This window comes from Rhopalosiphum padi, chromosome 4 (genome assembly GCF_020882245.1).
Source record: "Rhopalosiphum padi isolate XX-2018 chromosome 4, ASM2088224v1, whole genome shotgun sequence".
Lineage (NCBI taxonomy): Eukaryota > Metazoa > Arthropoda > Insecta > Hemiptera > Aphididae > Rhopalosiphum > Rhopalosiphum padi.
This window is the reverse complement of record NC_083600.1, coordinates 49,198,891-49,218,653: the sequence shown is the minus strand read 5'-3', so window position 1 is coordinate 49,218,653 and position 19,763 is coordinate 49,198,891. Positions and strand designations below refer to the sequence as shown.

Below are 19,763 nucleotides of genomic sequence, written 5' to 3'. Positions count from 1 at the left end.
TTTTTTTTTTTTGTTAAATGGGGTTCTTTGTGGTCTGTTTATAAAAGGTCCTGAGCTTTGGTTTTATTTTTTGATATTTTATGTTACGTATATAACATTATAAATTACGATAATGAATGGATTTTTTCTTGATAGTTGATAACTGATAAGCAATAATAAGCAAACTGCTGTTTATCGTTATCACGATTAATATAACTCGGCCTTTATAGTATAAGCTTTTTGTTGTGTATACATGTGCGATGTATAAATATTATTTAGTTACGAATTATTTTAAATTTACCAAGCTCATATATACGTGATTAGGCAGTGTTAAAAATAATTAGTATACATTCAACAAACAATAAATCATAAAATAAATTTGTTATTTATTTAATAATTAGTTGTTTAACAACAACTGATTAAAATGCACTAGTTGCATCCCTAACATTTTGGGACGTAATTCGTATTTACCTTTATTACGGGACACAACTCATCTGCAGTCTTGGGATAACATGCGTCCAATTTAACCATGTTCCTTATTGATATTTATTAGTAATGTTATACATATTTTTATATTATTATTAAAAATGAGATAAATATAGAATATATATAATATAGATAATATATTATAGAATATAGATAAAACATAGATAAAACAATAACTATACTTTTGTGACACTCTTGGTATTAGTTCTTAAAACGATTAAAAATATTAATTAATTGTTTTCAATCCCAACTTTTTAAACAGTATAACCAAAATAAAACATATTAATCATATTTTATTCGTTCATTGTCAGCTCATTTATCCGACAAAATGTCATTTCATTTCTAATGATTTTGCAAAAGATAATTAATATTGTAAAAATGATAACATCTATATTAATATTAATATTTTTATTTGAAATAACATTTTATTGAAAATAATTTATTGTTTTTTTTTTTAAAAATAAAGAACATTATATTCTTAATGCCAGAGACAAATCTAGAGGGGAAGCAAAGGACCAAGGCCTGCAAAGAATTCACACTACACGCATAAATAATTCCTAATTTTTTTAAAGAAATATTTAATCTAATAATTTAATTATATAAGTAAATCGTCAACATAAATAGGAATAGAACAATTTTATTGATTACAAATGGAGTTTAGATTTTATAATTTGAGAATGTATTACATGGATACTGGATATTTTTAACATATAAGTATGTATACAAAAATCAAAAAATTTAAAAATTTGAAGTAATTTTTTTTATTTAGTTGTTTTTTATATATAATATACATACATGAATATATACGATATAATAATATATTTTATCATCTCCAAATAACAATTTAACAAGTGGTGAATTTCATAATCATAGTATAATACTTAACAATGTACAAGTTAAATGAATCTCCCATCCAGATCTTCAATTTGGATTTATCTTCACGTAAGGTATATTATAAATAAAAATAGATCATATTATTAATTTGGTTCATCTTTGCAAAATGTTACAAATTGCGTTTATTAAAACTGTAATTTTTTTAAAAATTTATTTCATTAGGATAAACATAGTATTGTAAATTATTTACGTCTTAATCTTGAATAATATTTTATAATATATATAAATTATAAACACATTTCTGTTAAACTTCTGAACATATTATTATAAAAATAATCAAAAATTGAAAACATAATCGTATTTTATGATATTTTTGACTTTTATGAAAATTATTGCTTATTAAATTCAATTTGACGATATTTATATTATGGTTATGTTAAAAGAACAACAACAAAAAGTTGAAAATCAGGACATTGCATAATAAGTTTCATAAATACAAATTTATTTTAATATTATTAAATTGTTGTTGTATGAAACTTTATAATGATAGGTTATAATGACAAAATGAGGTTATGTCACTGTAAAATTAGGTTTTAAAGAAAACAAGGTCCTATTGAAAATTACTTTTAAATTTATTTTTTTATTTATACAATTAAAAAATAAAACTCTGTTGGTGACTTTGAGTTTGGAATAGACTTTTTTATTGCTTTTCATTAAGTATAAAAGCTTAATGAACGCTTGATTATTTATTTATATTTAAATATTGTAATACAATCATTAAGTACCATCCATATTATTAAGTCACTACTGTTTATTAAAATAATTGATTTTTTACAATTTGTTTTCATTAATTATCATATGAATGGGGCAAATAAAAAATATATATAATAGTAGTAGTCGTGAACACGAAAAATGAGACCTGGCACTCGCGGCCCATCGTCAATACTCATTTTTGTAACCATTGGTACTTAACATTGTACAATTGTGTCACCATTACATTTCGTAATCTCGGATATAAAAAAAAGGATCGCTGGCCAGATGGTATCTAGGTGTTCAATATATTACATTAACAATAGTCTCTTAGGACCTTTATATTTCTTAATGTATTAAGAGGTAAAATTGTGTTGTTTCCTGGTTTGATAACAACTACTGAAAAACCATAACTTAGCGCATGATGGACAGGTTTCATTTTTCATGTACACTACTTTATTATAAATTATAATGAGAAATTTGTTTATAGTTTTTCCAAACTACAAAAGTATAATACATACATAATATAAGGTAGCTCAGCCATGAAAAAAGTTGAGCTTAATGTTTATAGTTATGAATTCCAGTAAAGTAATGAATCAAGGGATTTAGAGCTAAAATATTTAAGGAATTAATAATAAAATTAACTAATTAACAATAATGATCTCAATATACATATATGTTGTAATAATTTGTGTGTTAAAATGTTTTTAAATATAATACAGAACAAAAATGAAAATAATATACGTTAACATTTTAAATATCTTGTTTAAAATTATATTGGTATCTAATTATTGTATTTATAACATATATTTAAAATTATCAGCTTAATCTTAAATATTTAAATATCAGTTCAATGTTGACCGCGGAAATACGCCTGCACGTATATATATATATGTATAATAACTAAGACTCGTGATTTTTAATAACGTAATTAATTTACATATTTCGTATTGTTGAAAATACCTTTACTTTTCACATGTCGAATAATAAATCCTCTTTACGTCAGCAAGTCAATTCACAAATTCACAAAGAAAAAAAGAAAACTTTCTGTTCACCTAATCGCATCGCATTCAAAACCACATTAGTACAGTTCTCCGGTACTAACAGTTTCTTGTATAAGTCAATATCTTTTTCCGATTATCTGTCTTCGTGGATGCCTAGATTATTATAAATTGATAAATTTACTTACTGCATTAATTAATCCCCTACTTTGCCACCTGTCTTTACTGTGGTATCTCACAAAACAATTTATTGTATAGTCTAATATTATTTCTACTTAATAAAATATAGTATTATAATCGTAATTTTATTACTCACAGAATACGTTATCTACGGGTTATTATATGTAAATTTTTAGTTTGATCATATTTATGTTCAGTTAAATATCATATTTTATTGTCATTTCTTTATTTCAATGTTCCACTTTTATTATTTAAAACTATTATTATATATATCTAATTGTTGAGACTTATTATTTTGACCAACTCTAATAAAGTAATAATTATAAAAAAAAAACTTAAATATAATTTATAAGATTTATGTTCTGTTCTTATATTAAGAGTATTTTTTTACTATAAAAAAAAAAAAATCATATGAAATCGATTGATGAATTTTTTAAAAAAAGTAGTCAGTATACTTATAGGCACAGTATTAATTCTTACATAATGGGATTACATTCGTTAATGATCAACCTACTTGTACTTCATCATTTTAAAAATTATAATTATTATAGTTGTATTTTAAGTATTATTATAATATGTGATATGTTATATAATATGTTATTATAAAATTTGTCACTATCAAATTATTATGTTTAATCTTAAAGTATAGATATTTATGTAAATTAGGTTAAATACAGAATAATGTAAAATAAAAATGTTTCACGAAAATATGACGTTACAGTAATTATGTGTTTAATCGTTATTACCTATTCAAAATCATATAAATCCACTGATAAATTAGGCCAAACAATTTATTAAATCTTAAATGTAATATTTTATATGCTTGGTAGTTTTATACTAGCCAATAGATAACTGAATATGGTTTAAAAAAATAAATATCAATAACGGTATGTATAGATGGAGTGAGAGTGGGAAGAATATTCATGTAAATACTATTTAAACATTGTATGTAAAAAAACGATAGGAATAAGAATTATAGTTAATATACTTTATAATAATGGTGATAAATTATCTGAAGCTTGACTCATAAATAAAACGAAATATAAAAAAAGATGTAAAAAAATCTCTATTCTATCAATAATAATTATAAATATATTTTTTTTTAGCTTGTCTTTTGTACTCTAAAAAATTATTTTGCAAATAAGAAAAATACATCTGAATTGACAGGTTAGGTTAGGTAAGCAGTGGCAATTAACGTTAAAATGTTTTCAATGCAGTAACACGTCTGTAAAATTAAATATTTTTCACACATCAATTTGTTCGAATATTTGAAAAATTGTAATATCGTAATAATATTATTATGTCATTATATCGTTTACCTACCATATTGAATCCATAAGAAAAAAAATCGTTTCAGAAATTAGGTTTAAAAACGGACATGTAGAGACTTTCAGGATGTGACGTTTCTTAAATTATTATATTGCTCATTAGTTCGCTTACAACTATAATATGGTAAACATCTCATATAGGTTTCAAAATCTTTATGTCGATTAAATACACTGGATAAAATTCAAAATAAATTCTTTAGATTTCTATCATATAAATGTCATGTCAAAAAAATTCCACACAACAGGGTTTACAGGTATCAAAGGATTTTTTAGCAAAACCTATAGAATTGTATTTAAAAAAATTAATTAAAATTTATATTTAAATTATTAAACAACATAATTGATCACCCTGAATTATTAGAACTTATTAATTTTAAAATAAATAAAATTGGATCACGCGATATTTTATCCGAAAAATATTACAAACAATTACTTATTAAATTATCTGTGTAATATATTAATGTCTCCTGGTAACAATAGGAAAAATCTCAATTTTTTCAATTTGTCTCTTAAACGATTTTTTTCACAATTATAATTTATAACTGCTTAAAACTATTATTTTAATATACCTAATGCATTGCGTTTTTATTTATTCATAGTTCCATATAATATTCTTACACTTAGCTAAAAATAAGTTATCATTATATTATATTAGTATTTTATATTTTAATTTAAACTATTTATTATACCTTTCTGTATTAAATATTATAAATATCTATATTTACACTGTATGCCTGTACCACACTGTATACATAAATTAAAATTGGAATTTTATTTCATAAAGTAAAGAATAATAATAATAAATGTATATTATAATTCCTTAACATTTAATAATATTATGATGTTTGTGGTTAACTCGGTCCGTTTGTCTCGAGTATAATAAATTATATTTAATTGATTTGCCGATCACGTCGTTGCACAGTAGTTTTTGAAACAACCATGTTATGGTTTCATTAATACATCGAGAAAATACCAATTTATTATATGTGTGTTATTTTTAGAACAGTAAATCATATTTTAAAGGAATTCCGGGTCAGCGGATTAGCAATGGGCTTTTAGACTACAACGTGTATCCCATGTTCCCCTTGATAGTTAAATCAATATTAAACATTTTATCAATGTTATATGCAAGCTGCTCAGGTGTTTGATGAATAGATAGGAGTATATATATTATAATATTATATGGCTTTAATTAAATCGTCAATGGTTGTATCAATAAACGTCACTCATCGTCAGTTCTGAGCTTACCACACCGTCCACAACGTGTGTATGAATGAATTAAGTATAGTTGTAAATTAAGAAACGAATCAGCTGGAAAGAACAAAATTAAGAAGAATATTATTATCATCAGAATATTTATTGATAAAAACATTGAAGCTTTGAAAGTAATAAAAACATAAATTTAATATATGTTTATTTTTAAAAATTATTTTAAGAATTGAGTAGAATAATTGCATTACATAATTGTTATCGAATTAAACGTAATACTATGTTGAAATTTATACTTTGAATTTATTTTTATACGATTTAATTTAAATTTATTTAATTCTCTCTCATAATAAACATCTCTTAATAGTTAATAGTAAAGTACCTACATATTATTTATCTCAGTCCAAAATGTTGTTCATTGATTGGTTTATAGAATTTTAATGTAATTGTCATTTATATTTCGCAATGATAATAACAATAGAAACCATATTTTAAACTAATTATTAGTTTTAAATAAATATAATATTTAAATTTAAAACCTCTTGTTTAAATAATAATAGTGTATTGTTACGAATTTCAGAATATTGTATCTTTATCTATCATGTTAATTCAATAAATTTTACTTTAACAATTTAAAATTTTAAAAGATGAAATAAATTGTAAATTTAAGTTTATTAGAAACTATAATAAAAAATGTACATTGCTATTAAATAATCTATGTCAAATGCATAATAATGCAATATACAAGTACATAATATGTCATATAATACGTATCATAAGTGATAAGATTATATATATCTCACGATTAAGCGTATTACAATGTATAAAATCAATTAATTAAAATGTATATGCCTATTCCATAAAAAAATGTTTATTGACCTTTAAGTTTGTAAATGTAATTTTAAATTATCAGTTACATATTTTATTATAATTTATTTGTTAAGTATTTTAAGTTAAATGTTATGCTTACAACACTCATTATTTATATAAATCCCTATCGTATTTTGAGTTGGGTTAGATTTTGTAATATTATTAAAAAGTTTAACCATGTAGGATTATTACATACGAAAACTGCAGAATATAAAGTTACACTGTTAAAACTACTGAAAACTGAACAGTATACTATTTCTGACAAATCAGATTAAAAAATAGTAAGTATATCTGAAGATCCATAACTTTTATTTTGACACACTGCAAGTTTTAGTTCCTTTCAGCTAAGTTCTATTATCATAAATACAACATTTCTATCCTCAAAAGTCACCTATTCACAGATAATGAATAGGAAATATACTTTTTGAAAGTTCTATATGAATTTTGCTTCTTACTATTGCAAAATAAATCGCCTGTATGTAAACAAGTAAACTCACATAAATCGTATAAGTTAACTGGATATGATATTTTATTAAACTCTCACTATATACAGATAATACTCATAACTTCAACTGTAGTGTTATGAAATACTTGTAATATATACCAAAAAAATACAAAAATACAACTATACGATTTGTAGTGATGAATGTATGTATTTTACAATTATGTGTATTTTTTGTGTCTGTGTACATGATTAGTAGTCAATAAAATGCTTCCATTCGTGTTGAAATCCAGTGGTTTTAGATGGAAAATTGGATCTAGTTTTTACTTCACACAGGTTAAAATTAAAAATTTCTAGTACTTTTTTTATAATTGGGTAAGCAAACAAAAAATTAAGAAAAAACGAGAATTTTTACGCAAATTAAATATTATTATTAAAATAATTTTTATCTTGGCATGATAACCAAAATTTATATTTAAATTTCATCGTATACAATGGGGTTATCATTGAATTGAAATTTAACAAACTTAATAATAGTGATTATAATTCAATAAAGAGTTCCGCTCGACACCTATAAACAGTAAAGCGGAAAAATACTTGCCTACATTTTTTTTTTTTTTGGTTACTGTTAATCTATGATAACTTGCACATATTATACTACTATACTGATATACTATAGTATATTAACTATATACATTAGATAGGTTAAGTTATGCCATCATCCGTTCTAAATGTCAACAGTTTTGAAAAAAACTGGTAAAATCTTAAAATTGAAATAAAACGACTACATTTTTTGCTCTAAAAATAATAATGATATTAGTAGTCCAAAAATGTATTTCAAAATATACTGTAGTAGCATATTTAAGAAAGGAATCCGAAAGCTTTAACTCCTCAACCTAAAATTAATTATGAAACAATTTGTTAGCACAATAATCAATAATTCATTAAATATTTTATTGATGCACCATATTACATCAACTATAGTTAATTTTCACCTATGAATAATTAAGTAAAACGGTAGAAATTTTTTAAACGTACCACTGAATACTTTGCATAAAAAAAAATATATAAGTACATAGAAATAATTTCACCAGACCTATATTAAAAAATAAGTAAATTAGTTAATTTGTAACATTCCTTTTTAATAGTTTCTGGCAAACAAGTTTGAGTTAAATTAAATAACTAACAATTAATGGTTGGAAAAGGTAAATAACATAATCAATTGATAATTAACTTTTTATTATTATCTATTTAGTACGAGTAATTTATTAGATACTCAAATCAGATACCAGTGAAGTAGTGTGTTTATAGCTGAACATATCACTCATTCGATATAACATATATTTTATATTATCTATTAAATAATCTAAGTAAATTGTAATCATAGACTATAGTTAAACCATAGGTACATATTAGTTGAACATATACGTAGTATATGGTGTATGTAATTTTTTTTTATAACAATTTCTTTAGAATGGACATACGCAGTAATTAATTATTAATTATATAATAACATTCAGCCGTATTTGTACAACATATTTACTGATTTATTATTGTTCATCACGCAGTACATAAAATACAAAATAATACTATGTATATATATATAATATTTTCTTATAGCGGAAAAATAACCATAATGATACAACAACTTACTATCTATATATTTTTTTTATATATATAAAAAGACTGGTATAATTGATGAGTAAAATTTATTTACCTTAATATTTTTCGTACAATTCAATATCACGTATTTTAAATATTATCATACATAAATGCACCCTTCTCAATGACTCAATGATTGATAGCCTGAATCCCACCATTAGTATTCATGACAATGTTATTGTATTTTAGATACTGAGCCAACGAAGCTTATCATTAGGTTTTTACCTTTTTTTTTTGAAAAATACTGTTTAGGTAAGTTATAATATTAAGTTCTTTACTTCAACAGTATAAATGTTCGATGAATTTACAATAAAACCGTTAAATTATTTATCTTTATTTTTCAAATTACCAAAGTAACATACAAAAAAAAACGTGCTAAAATATATTCTTATAATCTTTTAATTTATAAAGGATTTATTGAAGTTTGTTGGGCTTACTGGGATTGTGCTTATCAAATCCGTATCAATAAATCGGAGACCACATTAAATTAAGTAATTAAAAATCTATTTTATAAGCCAAAAATTATTCAAAATTACTTCATTTCACTTATTTCATGTTTGTTTATTAATGTTTAATTAATATAAATTTAATATTGAGCCACTAAATCATACACATAAAACACGTTTTAAGCATAATAAAAATATAATTTTTCTTAAATTTTTAATTGAATTTAATAATTTTTAATAGCTCAATCGGGATAATATCAAATATTTATAAATGTTTGTATAAAATCAATCGCCATAACTTTTATTTTATCAGTCAATTCAAAAATATTGTTACTGCTATTATTTATATAGAGTAAAGTAATTTAGGACAATTTTTGTCATTCATATTCTATTTGTGTTATGATTTTAAATTAAAAATTATTACTTACATTTCAAGTTCATATTTTATTAATTATCCTTTACAATTGTTACTTATTTTATTTTATTGACATATTTTATTTACAGCAATAGTTTTTTTTTTTTAGTTTAAATACCTAATTTACTTTTGTACAGCTTACAAATATATTGGCTGATTTTGTATATTATCGAACTCTACTCCCGCACAGTCAATATTGACTGAAGTGACCAACTATACTACTATTATTATTATTATTATCACACTGTGTATTGTTTGGTTGTAAATCAATATTATTATTACATAATATGGTATTAATAACATTAAAATTATATTTACCTAATAAAAATATGCATATTTAGGTATTTTTGTAGTTCCAAACAAGTCAAACTTATACCTCCTAGTTACTTAGTTAAATTATTCAATATTTTAAATTTTAAAAAAGCAAAAAATATAATATTATAGTTTGAAATTTAACTTAAAAAAAATTATAATCAAAAATCTCAATTTATAATAATTAAATAGTTCAAAATACAAAACCATTGTGTTGTTTTTATTTTATTTTTTACTTAGAACTTTTTATCCTTAATTAAATGTAGATTGTCAAAAAAAGAACATTTGGTTAATAAAAGAAAATATGGCGGTATGTCAAAACCAAAATTACTCGGTAGTAAAATCATTTATAGAATTATTTATTTTGTTGATAAATATACAGTAGTTAATAATATTGTACAATCTTATTTTTATATCAATCTTATTTATATAATATTTTTTTTATTAATTATTTTATGGATAACACATTGAATACGGAAAATTACTTTTGGTTTTGAGTTTGTGAAATGTCGTGCCATTTTGAAGCGAACTTAGCTTCCGTAGTATTTACCGGCCTCTATCCAGAACTCTGTTTACCGCGCATAACTTACAGTTTATTATTGTTTTCAAATAAACTTAGTGATTAACTCACTACAGTTTAACACCACGGTCGTTGGCGTCAAGGTGAGCAAAACGATAATAATTTTGCTCGGCACCGGGTTTCTATGCGATTTCGGAGAATTTTAAATTTTATTTCGTAGAATACATCTAGGTATCTCGCTGGATGATCGAAAATAGTTTGTTGTGCAACATTTACGATACACGGAGATACTGTTATTACGCGAAACGGAAACTCGAATAACAAACTTCGTGTAACTTGATCATCACATTACGTGAAGTTTGGCGGAGTTCGGACATGCATTAAAACGACCGTCGGACTCGAGAATAAACGCGCCGCGCGAACGGAGAGTCGTCGTACTTAATCGGCCGACGGCCGTCGATAACTTCTGCTTCGCGAATAATAATTACAGCGAACACTTTTGAGTCTGTTTGGAATTCACGCGGCGCGTGGATCCATAATCGTTCGGGATTTACGTGGCGTGCTCGTTTATTGTTTTTCGGGTGTAATAATTATTCCGCGTCGGGGTGGCGCGAGATTATCGCGCATTATGGCGGTCAACCGCCGCCAATCCGTCAGTCGTTCCGCGTCCAAACGCGTTTATTGCTATAGGTACGGTAGGAGGTATTGTATTACCTACTGTAGGTAAGCTCATTCGGATTCCGAAGTCACTGGGGCGAGCTGTTAATTTCGAGTGTCCGGTACGCGCGCTTAATAGTACCCGATTCGTCGAGTGGAAAATAAAGTGCTTCCGATTCCCGGGACCGGACGATATTCGGCGATCGCCATCGTCGAAATCACATTGGCAATAATTATCATTTCGCGTGAACTACGAGTTTAGCTACATACGATATAGGTATAGCGCAACGCTCGGGCCACCACTGTGAAATCGTTTATATTTTCACGCGTACGAAATAATATTATATGTAATACACGCATAGGATAATATTATAGTGTTTCGGTGGTTTCCTGATATCTGGTATACGTATACGCGTACGTCTCGCGTATAATATATACGGTCGCTATTGCCCGAGTTTACTTTGAAAGCACTCAGCGTCTCGTGCTGCGCAATCTTTGACCTGCTGGTTAAATCTTTTCTCTCGTATAGTTGTTTTTCTGTTCGGATAATTGACACAACCCGAAAATAAAACAAATAAAAACAGCTGCATCTCAAAACTTAAAAATCTCACCACATACTGCTGTCTGTTTTATGTATCTCAGATTTTTATATAGATAATAATATACAGATGTAGCTGTAAGTCTAGACGGCGGCGCAATTTATTCCACTCCGAGAGCGAAATTAAATCAGTAATATCACATATTCAAAATCACTCGTTAAACTATGTAAGTATATATATAAGAACTGAGAATAAATATTATTTTAAACCCTTTTATTAAAGCACTGCAGTCATTTCCATACGTTATCGAATCGAAATTAGAACGCGATGTGTAATACTCGTACGATTTTTTGGTCAATGCCTCAATGGATAAAAAAAAAATATGGTAATTCTATACAAAAAATAAATTTTCTGGCTAACCTGAAACCATTGCACATTTCTGATCTACTATTATCAGCAAGTTAAAATATTGTATCCAATACGTATTGTGTAACTCAATAAATATTTCGAAATGAAACTTCAGCTGCGAAACAAACAGGTAATAATGTCTGTCACATTTATTACTTATATTGTGAATTGTGATGCGTATATTTCTTCATAATATACAAGAAAATAGATCAAACATACACATTAACAGCCTTCAAGTTTTTACAGTGCGTAAAATACTAACCTGGGTAAAAACGTTTACGTCAACACGGTTTTTCTTTGAAAGAAAAATTATTTTATCATAGTCAAGTGGGTATTAATTTATTTAATTAGCAAAAATGAATTGTCTATACAATAATAATAATTTTTTAAATATTTATATAAAAAATAATCCACACCCAACGTGCATGGTTTGAAAAAAAAACGTTACGATTAAAATTTTTATAAACATAGTATTTATAATTAAAAATTACATTTAATTATACATTCATTAATACAAATTATTTTACTAACGAATAAGAAATAAAAACGAATTAATTAAATTAACCAAAGTTTATGAAAAAGATTGAATTATTGTTCATGATAAATTCTGTTTAGCTTTAATTTTATTAATTTAAAATATACTAGTGTATTTATTGAGATTTATGAATTTTAAGGAATTAGGAATCTACTGAGTAGATTATCATTGAGTTAACATACATTATTTTCAAAATTGTGCAAAACTGACATCATGAGTTTAAAACTAAGTAACGAGGAGAACTTAAAGAAAAGAAAAAGTTGGTTCCACGTATCACTGTATCAGTATTTGAAAATGGATATCTTTCCTCGATTGGATGTACGTTGCATACAGGAGAGGTGATGTGGCCGTGATAGTGTACGTATAGAAAATCAACTTTTGTATATCTAAAATACAGAGAAAACAGGTATATCGGTATCAAAGAATAATATAGTTCGTACGCTTTATATTCACCTAACTTGTCGCATTTTTATTATTATTATTGTTATTATTATTATTATACATATATATGTAGTAAAACCAATACATTGTAAAGTGAATTTATAAAATAACACTTCTGTCACGTTCAAAATAGGTGTGTTAAAATATTTCGTTTGACAAATTATTACTAGAAAAAAATACACTATTGGGAGTTAAACACAACAGTTGTATACCATTGCGTACGTGTTTGTTTTAATTAATCATACGGAAAGGGGTTATTATTTAACAGAAAAGGTTAGACATAAATATTTTATGTATATTATACAGGTGTAATATAAGGGCTCACAAAATTTCTTAATTTTCAACGAATACCGATTCGCTGTCCCTTCAATTTAATATCTTCTGGGGCCTATGTCAAGTATGTTATTAGAATTTAAATGAAATAAATCCGAATTTTATTAAACACCCAATTGTTAATTTTGCGCAGGTCGCAGGACTTTATCGTTCAAATAAAATATTTTATTATATTTACTTTAGATCTTACTTTAGCTATCGAATATGTTATGATTATTAAGATGTTATCACAACGTAAGCAAGTTCTTAATAATTTACACCGTGTTTCAACGTTAATATATTAATGAGAATTTACGTAAATATTAAACGTCACTTAAAATTAAGGCATTTCCTTTGGAGCTCTTAACAACTGTTCCCAGTAAATATATTATTTTGAAGTATTGTTGTAGTCATAATACTTTACATCACTGAAGAAAATGCATAATATTTAAAATACAACATACCGTTATGAATAATAACAATTACATTGTTTAATGTCTAAATTGTCATTTGCACTATCACGAAGATATTATAATATATCATTTCTACGAGAATCTTTCTGCTAATGAATCGATTAAATGTTCAGTAGTAGTGAAATTTTAATAACGCTTTAAAATCAAGAAATCATCCTTTGTGTCGAAAATGGAAGCTTTTTTTACTACTTCCCAAGGTGACGTCATACAAACATACACTCACAGAACAAAATTTCCAGCTCGTTACTCACATGTAGTATATACGAGTACATCATATACATGAACAAATATGTATATAAGACATTATTGTAAAACACACTCCTCATTCATCACTACTCTTAGAATCTAAAATATTATATCATGTTTATTTATGACCATTGGAAATATAACTTTTCCAGTTACTTAGTTGTAATCATTTATTTAAATAACTATAATAGTTAATACCTAAGTATTAATTAAGTACTTGAAATTTCTATAATTTCATATTATTATTTTTAATTCATCAGTAACAATTAAAATTTATTTAATATCATTCGTATATTGACACTACTTATCTTAATATTATTGTATACTTGTAATTTGTACTTGTATTTGTATCCAAAACACATACTGATTTTATTTTTACTGAAATAAAAGTACAATTATTTATTTAAAAACAAATAATTTCCCGATGATTGGCTTTTATTCGTTATCACTTTAATTACACAAAGATAAGTATAAAATTTCTCATTTTTAATGATGATACATAAAAAATTGAAATTCGGATGAGTAGCTTTAAATAACTCATAAACTACTCGTCCGAATTTCGATATTTATGTATAGAAATACTCCGAAAAATATTGTCCTTCGGAATATTAAATTAAAAATGTATGTTGTCATTCAAAAAAGTAAAAACTTAAAACTGTATAGATAAAAAATATTTTGTTTTATTCCGATTGAAAATTATATCAATTTTTTTTTTTCTAAAACGTTAAAATTTTTTGAAATATTGAGTGTTTTTCGATAAAATAATTACTCGTATACTAGTATAAATATAAATTATTTTTATCAAGTTTTCCTGATTTAATCGTTTAACCTCAGTGTTAGTACAAAAGAAAAAATACATTTTTTAATATTATTGAATAAAAGAACACTTTTATAAACTTTGTGTAAAAAGTTATAAATGGGAAAGGAGAATTCAATAAATAATACTTAATAATACAATAGTATAATTAGGTAATAAAATAATAATAATTTTAATTAGAACATTAGTATTATACTATGACAAATACTAATTAAAATCATTATAGTTTTTCTTATTTATAAAAATAGATTTTATGCTTAAACTTTAAAAGACAATAATAACAAATTTCTGATTTTAATTTTTGATGTGTATTTGTTCATTGATAATTTAAATTAAGTTTTTGTACATACCCGTATCTTGTAAAATGGTTTTATAAAAATACCTACCAGATTATTTTATTGTATGTGAAAAATAAATTTAATATAATACTCTTTTATGGGTTACACGCATCTTTACATCTTCAACATCTTATAAAATAACAGTTATTACTAATTTTAATAGGTTAATTAAACTAAACGCGTTGTTATATCTACTTTAATAATGTGTTTTTATGTTATAGAACAAACGTGAAGATAATATACTTAAGCAAAAATTATGTCATAAAGAAGCAAAATAAATATTTTTCTTCGGTTTCATATTAAACTTAAATGTTGACTTTACTTACAAAAAGTGTATTAATTAAAAATATCTACCTTTGAAAATATAAATATATTATAAATAAACATACTATAAAATAGTTTATCACCATTTTTCAACATTATTGGATTTAAAAAAACAGTTTAACAGTTCTATTTTATTAGAATATTCCACATTAAATTTTCTATACAGTTTTTTAATTTTCGATGTATTTTAAACTTAAAATACCTATATAGAAAAAATAAATACTTTCAAAATAATTAACTTCTTATAGTTGAAATAAGCTGTAGGACATTAAAAATATCCAAATATTTACCCATGCATTATCTTCAACATTTATATTGTGCGTACGTTATGTCGTTAAAATAATAAACTAATTATATACAATATATAGTTTTTTAATATTTCTATTTTTTTAAGATGGTTTGATAATATTATAATGTATATAATATTATGTTGTACTTCTAGTTTAAATTCGATGAACGTATAGAATGTTGATTGACAATCAATGATAACGTGTGTATGATCATTTTTTTTTTTTAAATTATAAGAAGTATTTAAGTTTTATCTGACCTTATCTATCGATTGAAATTTTTATCTAGTTAGTACTGTTTCGATAAGTAAACATTTTATATTTGATTAATGAATTAGTTCCTTCAAGCGTATTAGAAAATTATCTGTAGGTCATTGGTTTTCGCTAATTTGTTGTAACCACTAATAAAAATATTGTAGAAAAACTACCACATATTATTTATTTTATTAGGTACATTATATTATATTATTTATTTAATTAAGTTTACATACAGATATAATATGAATGTAAAACAATATATTTCAATTAAAAGTTAATATTAGACACTAACATCCAAACGTGATAGGAATATAATGGCTATTATAGCAAATCCAACTCTACTCAAAATCATGTTTTTTTTTTTAAAGTTATGTGTTTATAATTTAATAAAATTACTATTTGTTTTCTTATATTTATTATCATACTAGCTACTTTATGTTAATAAAGTTTTTTAATTTTCAAACAAAAAAAGAAAATTTATCGTATGTTGAATAAACCATAATTGAAAAATATTAAATATAAAAGTCAATATTGCTCTCAAGAATATATTACAATTTTATTATGATAATAAGTTTTTATTTTACAAAAATAGTTTATATTTAAATTACAATATACTATGAGTGAAAACAATGCATGTAAAAGCAATCCCCACCAGGTCGTCTCATTGTTGATACAGAAGAAAAAAGAATAATTTCATTTATTCCGTAAAAATTAAAATTAAACCGTTTCATTTATTTTTATTTCGAAACAAGTGATAAACGATTATTATAGTTTTAAAATGTATAATATGTTATATGTAACAATTATAATTATTTAGAGTACTATCCTATGACAGTATGATACCGATGTTTGAACGAAGAGATAATTATTCTGATCACCAGATATGTTGAGTAACTGGACCGGCCTTTTAATTATTTTAGATCTACACTTTTAATAATTAATAGGAAATTCTGTTGATATAATAATTATCCAAAGCTTATACATTGTAATTAAAATGTCCCTAAATCAGGTATCGGTTAAATTTATTGCAATAGAGTATATTATGCCATCGACTATGTTTATTTTTAGTTTCCAAGTTCGAGAACCTAATTGATGTAATATATTATACTTGTTTTGCAGAGACATGTATTATGACTACGAGCAAAGTTCTTTTATATTTGCACAGACGAATATATTAACAAATAAATTGTCTTGTACACAATTAACTTACCACCCACTCATTAATTGAATTGTATTCATTCGCATCCAATTCCAAATTAATGAAATATTTATTTGTGCATATAAATAACATAAAAATTGTAAGTTGCACATATAATATTCTATATGACAGAAGAATGTAATCTTAGAACAACACGTGATTTGCGTATATTTCAATAATTATTATAAAACTCCGTATTAGATAGTAGAATAGATACGGTATAAATGACTAAGAAGTAAATACTATTTACTTAATAGTCTCATTTTCTTGGAATTAGTTGACCAACTTAGAGGGATTTATTTTTCATAATATAATTATTATTTTTTTCATATACTTACAAAATAAATAAACGTGATATTTTTTTTTTGTTTTGAATTTGTTTTGTAGTCATGCCGAAAACTAATCTCTCCGTCGAAGAAAAACCTTAAACGGTTTTATAATCCTTCCGTAAAGTAAAACGATAACGTGGTACGACAGTTGTGTGACGTAGTTTTCTTATACCTCCGTGCTTAATCATATTATGGTTTTTGCTTTTTAAACCAAGGAAAGATTTCATAATAATATTATACACCTAGTTACAACAAGGGTGTTTAGAAACCGCATCACGCACATACGGAACGAGCAGTTTACTACCACGACCGTTAGCATAACAAGACATTTTCTGATGGTGATGGAAACATTACTACAATAAATTTACCTTAATAACAGATAGAAATTTATCACTTGCTATAAATTATTAAATTTGTTGCAGTACGGTGAATGAGGTCAATAACCGAGAACCCACCAGTGGCTGTTTGCCACTAGTTATATTGACGTATTTGAGTGCGCAAATCACATTCATAACGATAGAATAGTCAAATTGGTATTGAATCAAATAAAAACCATTATTTCTGGTAAGTGGTAATAAAAATATTCAAGAAATTTATTGTTACGAGGAGACGATGGAAAGATTTAATAACCTCCTACCATCCTCTCTGGTCAAGATACACCACCATAGCCAAGGCATCGGCCTAACGAGTTTTAGAATTTTTAACGTTTGATTACAATTACAGAACGGTTTAATAATTCGATTCAATTATATTTTTTACTAATGTTCGTATTAATGTATTAGTATTATAAAAAAATAAAATAATAATTAAACACTCATGACTATATTTTGTGCGGAAAATCGAGATTTTTTCGGTAACTCACTAGCACAATTCGGGCCTGTACGACAGTGACAAGGAAATAATATAATATAATAACAAGCACAAGCTGTACGGTACTGCGCTGTCATTATAGTCGAGGAGATGTACTATAAATAAATACGTGTGGGTGACTATAGGTATAACGGAGAACAAATAATGACGATTATTCTATGAGTATTATGTTAATATTATTACGATATCGCACACGCTTACCTTTCGGATTGTAAACTCTCCAGGCGTCCTTCGCCTACAATTACGTTGGTTCGAGTACTGTATGCGTGCAGAAATTGATATAAACGCGTGTTTTAATTCAATCTCAATATCTCATTTGTTTTTTATTATTATTTTTTTTTAAATAATTATTCCGATTTCCGTTTGTCCCGCAGTGAACACGCAGATCCACACGACACTGGTCACTATAATCGATGGCGAGGAAAAGATTTCAAAAATATACTTATACTGTATTTAATTATACGTGATGGACAACGCCGAAATTAAGTTAAATGAAATCAGGAACAGAGAAAACAGAAGTTTTTCGATCCCTCAGCTACAGTAATATAATATAATTAAATTATATGCGATTGTGTTTGTGCTTTCCGGAAACAGATCCGAATACGACAAGAACGTTTACTTCCGGCCGGCCGGTATCGGAAACACCGCGTTCGATGGCCGCCGCCCGCCGAGCACTGCTGCTGCTGTACAATACACACGCGCGCACACCCGTTCGTCAACGTTTGCTGCTTCTGCTGCTGCTGCTGCTGCTGACGGCCCACCGCCACTGAGACACCACTCGTCGTCACCGTCGCCGTCGTCGTCGTTTGCCGTCGTTGGTTAGCGTCCTATATAATGCACACACACACTTGTTGCCGCGGCGGCGGCGGCGCTTACGTCCAAAACTCGTGTGCCGGCAGCAGATAACAATATAATAACACAAACACGAATCTGCGTCGAGCTCACCGAACACCACGTATATTATACGGCACCGAGTGCGTGATATCGGAGCCAGATTAATGGTCGTTTGTGGTTGTGTAACGATGCATTCTTGCTACCCCTCTAATCAATATAGTGAGCGATTTTTAAGTATTTTTGATCGTTTTTTCATTAAAATAATTAAATTATTTTTTTCTCTACAATTTATACATAAACGATGGTTTTAACACGAATTTATTTTGAAAAAAGTGTTATTGTAACACCCACCTCCCCCAATTGGATCCTACGTGCATAATATATAATATGATTTGTTTTGTGTATAGTAGGTATATATACAACTTAAGTATAGTTCCCAAATTTATTTTCTGTATGGCGCATT

The 19,763-nt window shown here is 25.9% G+C and overlaps 1 protein-coding gene across 1 annotated transcript in view; it reads right to left on the bottom strand.

Moving 5' to 3' along the window:
- The window catches only part of LOC132930430 (neuropeptide F receptor-like), a 60,643-nt gene extending 41,404 nt beyond the window's left edge, over positions 1-19,239 (bottom strand). The window contains exon 1 of the mRNA XM_060996304.1: positions 18,668-19,239. The gene's annotated coding sequence lies outside the window, so the exon portion shown is untranslated. The remainder of the gene's footprint in view (positions 1-18,667) is intronic.
- Between the last annotated feature and the right edge of the window lie 524 nt (positions 19,240-19,763).